This window comes from Carlito syrichta, unplaced genomic scaffold, assembly GCF_000164805.1.
Source record: "Carlito syrichta isolate Samal-C Ts95f unplaced genomic scaffold, Tarsius_syrichta-2.0.1 Scaffold307738, whole genome shotgun sequence".
NCBI classification, from domain to species: Eukaryota; Metazoa; Chordata; class Mammalia; order Primates; family Tarsiidae; genus Carlito; species Carlito syrichta.
In genome coordinates this window covers 207,676-214,787 of record NW_007251834.1, presented here as the reverse complement: position 1 = coordinate 214,787, position 7,112 = coordinate 207,676, and the positions used below count along the sequence as shown (strand labels likewise).

Genomic DNA, 7,112 nt, shown 5'->3' with positions numbered 1-7,112 from the left:
ACCTAGGTGTTTGAGGGTTTTTATCAAAAAGAGATGCTGGATTTTATCAAAAGCTTTTTCTGCATCTAATGAGATAATCATGTGATTCTTGTTTTTACATCTTTTGATGTATTTAATTACATTTGTGGTCTTGCAAATGTTGAATCCGCCCTACATCCTGGGGATGAAGCCTACTTGGTCACGGTGGATGATTTTTGAGATGTGTTTTTGGATCTGATTTTCTAGAATCTTGTTGAGGATTTTTGCATCTATGTTCATAAGGGATATTGGCCTGTAGTTCTTTTCATTGGATCTTTACCCAGTTTGGGTATCAGTGTGATGTTAGCTTTGTAAAATGATCTGGGGAGAATTCCATCTTTCTCAACTGCCTGGAATACTTTCAGTAGGAATGGTATCAGTTCTTCCTTGTACATTTTGTGGAATTCTGCTGGAAAGCCATCTGGTCCAGGGCTTTTTTTTTTTTTTTTTTTAAGGTAGTTTTCTTATGACAGAGTCAATTTCCTGGGTTGTTATTGGTCTATTTATTGTCTCAATGTCTTCTTGTTTCAACCTGGGGAGGTTGTGTGATGTCATAAAGTCCTCCATTTCATTTAGGTTATCAAGTTTGTTCCCATATTGGTGTACATAGTAATCTCCGATAATCTTTTATATTTCTTCTGGGTCAGTTATGATTTGATCTGTTGTATTTCTGATTGCATTTATTTGTGCTTTTTTCTCTCTTTTTCTTGGTTATTAAAAATATGGAATGCTTCACAAATTTGCATGTCATCCTTGCACAGGGGTCATATCCTCTCTGTATCGTTCCAATTTTAGTATATGTTCTGCCAAAGCAAGCACAAAATTATCTCTACTTTAAAACTTTTCTTGTTATAAGTCCTTAACTGACTTTGTTTGCTTCCTATGTAATTCAAGTATCGCTTCTTTTATAGAGATAATGATATGTGTAATTTCTTTAAGATATTTGAGTATATTATATGATAGAAATAGAATGTTTGTGCTTTCCTGTACAATTAGATTCTAAAGGGTTTCTGCCCTTTTTGTTTACACATAATTATTTAGCAGTGGGAACTGACAAATCCCTGCCTGTCAGATTGGTAGGCAGACCTCTGCATAATGTATCCTAAACAATCACAAGTCGCACAGGCCAGCACATTAGAGACTGCCTGTAGACCAGCCAGGCAGCTCCATGTAGAGTGCCAGCAGGGTACGACCACACATGCAGAGCTCTGCTATGACTCTTTAACTTCACTGCCCAAGCCTGCTGGCTTGGCTATTGATGATAATATAAACAGATAGTGAATGAAGTCTTAAAATGCTAGTTGTTGAGCTACTCTAATCTTAAACCAAAAAATAAAAAACAAAATTATGTCATCCAAACTGACTTAAAAATCAATGTCTAAATACAGGTGTTATTTGTGAAACACAAAAGATGCTGCCATCGTACCACCGGGCAGTGTTGAGAAAGAACTGAACTGGGAGCTGGGTCTCCCAGTGTGTCTCTGATTCCACATTATCTGGGCAGCCCCATATAAAAAAGTTACATTTAAATGGGTGCCTGAAGGGCCCACAATTTCCACAGTGAATCAAGAGACTTTTATTGGCGTGAGTTGTATGAATCCCCATAACTCCAGGTTACTAGACAGTTGTCAAGAACAAATATGAATGGGGGCATTACAACATGAAGAACTCCACTGACTCACTCCCCAGTGAAACGAGTGAAAATTATTAAAAAGCAAGCAATGAAAGCCTCTGGAAATGGCTCTAAGTGCAAACAGCAAATGAAGAAATATGTATTCAAGAAAATAGATAACAACTCTGTAAGAAAAGTGTAAGTTTACTGTAGATAAGCCATGACCACTCTCCACCATTCCAGTTCAGTGGAGACTGTACTTGAGATTGTGATAGCCAAAAACATAGGGCTCCCTCTTTCCCCCAGCTCCCAGTGGGAGGACTTTCTTCCCAGGAGGAATAGGACATATGCTTCTCATCTCACCACTGGCTGCCTGTGGCTGAAGTTAAGTCAAAAAGTAGGGGCTCCCTTCTTAACCTAACTCCAATTTGTGTAACTGAAAATTACAAGGAGTGTGATACTTGAGAACACTGGGGTCCTGATAGACCTTCCCTAGCTCTTGAGGGCATGATCCAAAGCCAGCAAAGGCAAGCCAATAATACTTCGGGTTACTTCCTCCCAACTCTACCCAACACTCAGTCCAACAGTAGAAGTGACACTTAAAGAGAGGCTTGCCATTGTACCCAGGCCAAGATCAGATATTTTTCCAGAAGGAGAAGCAAGCCATAAAACAAATAGCTCCCAATCTCCTCTCAAAGAAACTGACTTACGAGTATTTGCAACAGAGCATGGAGAGGTTTAACCTAAGAGTACTCTCAAGAACAGTGGAGGAGATGATAAAAGGCAATTGGGAGACATGGGAATATGATGAAGAAAAAGGTTAGACTATAAAGTCAGTTAATTTTCAGAACAGAACTGGGGAATAAGATAGCTATGAGGAGCCCTGCCAGCATCAGAACAAATATCAAACACTGACTTAAAAAATGTCTGTCCAAAGAACCACAATTTGATTTGATTAGTGTATAGAGGAATTCATCTTGCATTCCAGGGCATTATTGTAAACAACAGAGCAATGGACCAGCAGTTAATGGAGTTTAACAGCTGAGAGTGGTCAGGGAAAGAGTAGGAGAGAGCCCTACCAGTACTGCTGATATCCCAAGGTGACTGTGGGCACACCCAAAGCTGTGCCTCCCTGAGGAACAACATCAGGAGCTTCACAATGTGGGGATGGGGGACAGATAGTAGAAAGAACAAGGAACAGACTTTACTAAAATAATCCAGCCAATCACTAAATGATAAGCAAATAACAATAACAAGCCCTAGAGCAGAAGGCTAGTGCCCAAAGCAACTATATTCTAAAATGCTCAGTTACCAACAAAAAAGTTTGATTCATGCAAAGAAAGAGGAAAACATGACCCATTTTCCGGGAACAAAAAAAGCAGATAACAAAAACTGCCTGTGAAAGTAACTGGATGTCAGATTTAATTGAAAAAGATTCCAAAGTAGCCATTATAAAAATATGTTCACAGAAATAAAGGAAAGAATTGATTAAAGAAGTAAAGAAAAAGTTTATTGACAATATTATACCAAAGAGAGAATATCAATGAAGAAACAGAAATTTCAAAAAAGAACTAAATCAAAATTCTGAAATTGAAAAATACAATATAATTAAAATAAAAATTTGCTACAGAGGCTCAACATTTTTAACTGGAAGAAAACAGAACTTGTGACCTTGAAGACAAATTGATAGAGATTGTGCAAGTCAAAAAACAGAGAGAGAAAAAGAATGAGGAAAAATGAATAGATGCTCACAAAAATATGGGACACCATTAAGTGCACCAACATGTACATCAAGGGAATATCAGAAGGAGACGAGAGCAAGGCATGGAGACTTAATGCCTGTAATCCTAGCTCTTTGGGAGGCCAAGAAAGGAGGATCACCTGAGCCCAGGAGTCTGTGACCAGCCTAGGCTACATTGCAAGACCTCATCTCTACAAAAAAAAAAAATTAAAACTTAGCCAGGTATGGTGGTGTGCACCTGTAGTCCCAGCTATTTGGGAGACTGAGGCAGAAGGATTGCTTAAGCCTAGAAGGTTGAGGCTGCAGTGAGCCATGATCATGCCATTACATTCCAGGTTGGGCAACAGAGTGAGATCCTGACTGAAAAAAAAAAAAAGGAAAGTGATGAGAAAGGAGAAGACTCATAACCAAGTAGGATCTATCCCAGGAATTCAAGGTTAGTTTAATATCAAAAAATCAAATAATGTAATATGTCATACAATCTGGAAAAAAATGATGACTATCTCAACAAAAACAGAATAATTTGAAAAATTTCATCATTCCTTCATGATAAAAACCATCAACAAACTAGGAATAGGAGGGGACTTCCTCACTCTAATAAAGGACAACTATAAAAGTAATTCGTTCACTAATTGCTAATTCCACTAACATCATAGTTAATGGTGAAAGACTGGATGTTTTCCCTTGAGATGAGATGCAAGACAAGGATGTCCACTGTCACCACTTCCATCTGACATTGTCCTGGAAGTTCTAGCCATGGCATTAAGCAAGAAAAAGAAATAGAAGGTATCCAGTTTGGAAGGGAAGGAGGCAAATGCTCTCTATTTGCATATGACATGATCTTGTATGTAGAAAATCTTAAACTATCACTGAAAAACTGTTTGAACTAGCAAATAAGTTCATCAAGTCTGCAAGATTTGAGAGCAATATACAAAAATCAATTGTATTTCTATACATTTGCAATGAACAACCAAAAATGAACTTAAGAAAACAATCCATTTGCAAAAGTGTCAAATGTAACACTTAGGAATTAAATATAACAAAAGAAGTGCAAAATTTATATTCTGAAAACTCTAAAATATTGTTGAAAGAAATTAAAGAAGATCTAAATAAATAGAAAAATATTCCATGCTCATGGACTAGAAGACTTAACATTGCTAAGACGGCAATACTCCCAAACCAATCTACAGATTCAATGCAATTCCTGCCAGAATCCTAGCCACCCTCCTTGGAGAAATTGGCAAGTTCATATGAAAATGCAAAGGACTCAGAACAATCAAGCAATCCTACCAAAAGAAGGGTAAACTGAGAAATCACACTTCTTCATTTCAAAACTTAACTACAAATCAGCAGGGATCAAGACAGTGTGGTACGAACACAAGTATAGACATAAAAACCAGTGAAATAGGATTGAGAGTCCAGAAATAAACCTATATGTCTTTGGTTAACTAACTTTCAATAAGGATTCCAAGACTAATCAATAAAGAAAGATTAGTCTTTTCAGCAAATGGTGCTGGGACAACTGGAGAGCCATAAGCAAAAGAATGCTTATCTCACGCTCAAATTAACTCAAAATGGACGTAAATGTAAAGACATGTTATTATAAAACTCTTGGGGGGGAAAGGAAGCAAATCTTCATAACCTTTTTGGACATGACATCAAAATCATGAGCAGTAACTTCGATAGAAATGGAGAATATCATCCTGAGTGAAATAATGCAGGAACGGAAACCCAAATACCACATATTTTTACTTATCACGAGGAGCGAAACTAAGGATCAGCAAAGTCATATAGAATGATATCATGAATGCTGGAGACTCAGAAAGGGGAGGGCGGAAAGGCAGGGAGGGATGAAAAATCCTCTCTCAGGTACAATGTGCACAGGTGGGGGTGGAGTGGTGGGTATACTTAAAGTCCACACTTCTTCACCCCTATACAACGCATCCATATAAGCAAAAATCATGTGTACCCTCTAAAGCTTTGAAATAAAACAAAACAAAAAATTGTGAGCCGCAAAAGAAAAAAAAAAACCTGATAGACTGGACTTTGTTATGGTTTGCCCCACCAAAACTCATGTTGAGTCTTGGTCCCCATTGTGGTAGAGCTGCGAGGTGGTACCGATAAGAGGTGATTAGGTCATTAAAAGGGATGAATGTCTTTCTCCCAGGAATGGATTCTCACTCTCACAGGACTGGACTACCATGAAAGCAAGTTGTTGTAAAGCCAGGCTGCCTCTCATGTTTCTTCTCTGCACATGCCCATTTCTACGTCTCCGCTATTTATGATGCATCGCAAGACCCTCGCAGCAAGACAACCCGTTGTGGCGGCTCAGTCTTGAACTCCCCACCTTCCAGAACTGTGAGCTAAATAAACCTCTTTCCTTTACAAACCGCGGAGACTTGCATATTCTGTTACAGCAACGCAAAATGGACTAAGACAGAACTCATCAAAATTTACAACTTTTGTGCTTTAAAGAAGCCAATAACAAAAGGCCACATCCTACGTGATTCTATTCACACAAAAGTCCAGAATAGGGCCATGGCCTTACTAGACTCTGGTATGGCCTTCGCCATGTTTTCTGGCTTTGGCGCCCTTCCCTACCTTGAGGAGGTGAATCTCACCCCTGCCAAATACTTTTTAAATAAACTATATTTTCCAATCTAAAAAAAAAAAGTCCAGAATAGGTTCGTCCACCAGCAGCAGCTGCATCTCCGTCCTTGAATTGTGCTTCCACCATCTTTCCAGCCTCAGCCGGCCGGGGACAAGGACACCTCTGGAAGGAAGACCACGATGGCTGCCCACGGGGAGTCCCAGGTCCCACCCAAGCTCGTGCTGGTGGGTCATGGAGGCCCCGGGAAAACGACGCTGGCGAAGCGTCCCCCGACCAGTGAATTTGAGAAGTATGTCGCCACCCGGGACGTGGAGGCCCACCCCCTCGTGTTCCACACCGACAGAGGCCCCATCGGGTTCAAAGTGAGAGAGACACGGCCGGCCAGGAGAAGTTCGAGGGGCTGAGAGGCGTCTGCCACATCCAAGCCCAGCGTGCCATTAGAATGTTTGCTGTGAAGTCGAGAGTTACTCACAAGAATGTGCCCAATTGGCACAGAGAGCTGGTAGGCCTATGTGAAAACGTCCCCCCCGGACTGTGTGGCGACAAAGTGGACATCGGGGACCGGAAAGTGAAGGCAAAGTCTGTTGCCTTCCATCGCAAGAACCCTCAGTGCTGTGACACTTCTGCCCAAAGTTACTACAACTTTGAAAAGCCCTTCCTGTGGCTCGCCAGGAAGCTCGTTGGAGACCTCAACTTGGAGTCTGTGGCCACGACTGCATGCCTCCCCCCCGCCCCAGAGGTCATCATGGACCCTGCATGGGGCGCCCAGGATGCGCATGATTTAGAGGCCTCTCAGCCAATTGCTCTCGCGGACGAGGACGACGACTTGAGAGGGCAAGGCTGGAGCCCAGCGTCAGAAGTCTAGTTGTATAAGCAGCTGTCCTGTGATGGCGGGGGCGCAGCGTGTGTGCCGCTGGATCACCTGGCTAAGCTAGTACACGCGCTTCGCCTGTGGGATGCTGAAGAAGATGAATGGAATTCGGAGTAAAGGTAGCCGTTTATTGGTGGCTCAGCCTGTCATCCCGCGCCTTTGGGAGGCGGAGGGGAGGGGATTGCCTGAGCCCGCGGGTTCGAGACCCGCCTGGGCAGCGAGACCTCATCTCTACAATCAATCAAAAAATCAGCCGGGC

The 7,112-nt window shown here is 41.5% G+C and overlaps 1 pseudogene; it reads left to right on the top strand.

The window, feature by feature from the left end:
- Positions 1-6,161: 6,161 nt before the first annotated feature.
- LOC103266984 lies at positions 6,162-6,847 on the top strand (annotated as a pseudogene).
- Positions 6,848-7,112: the final 265 nt, after the last annotated feature.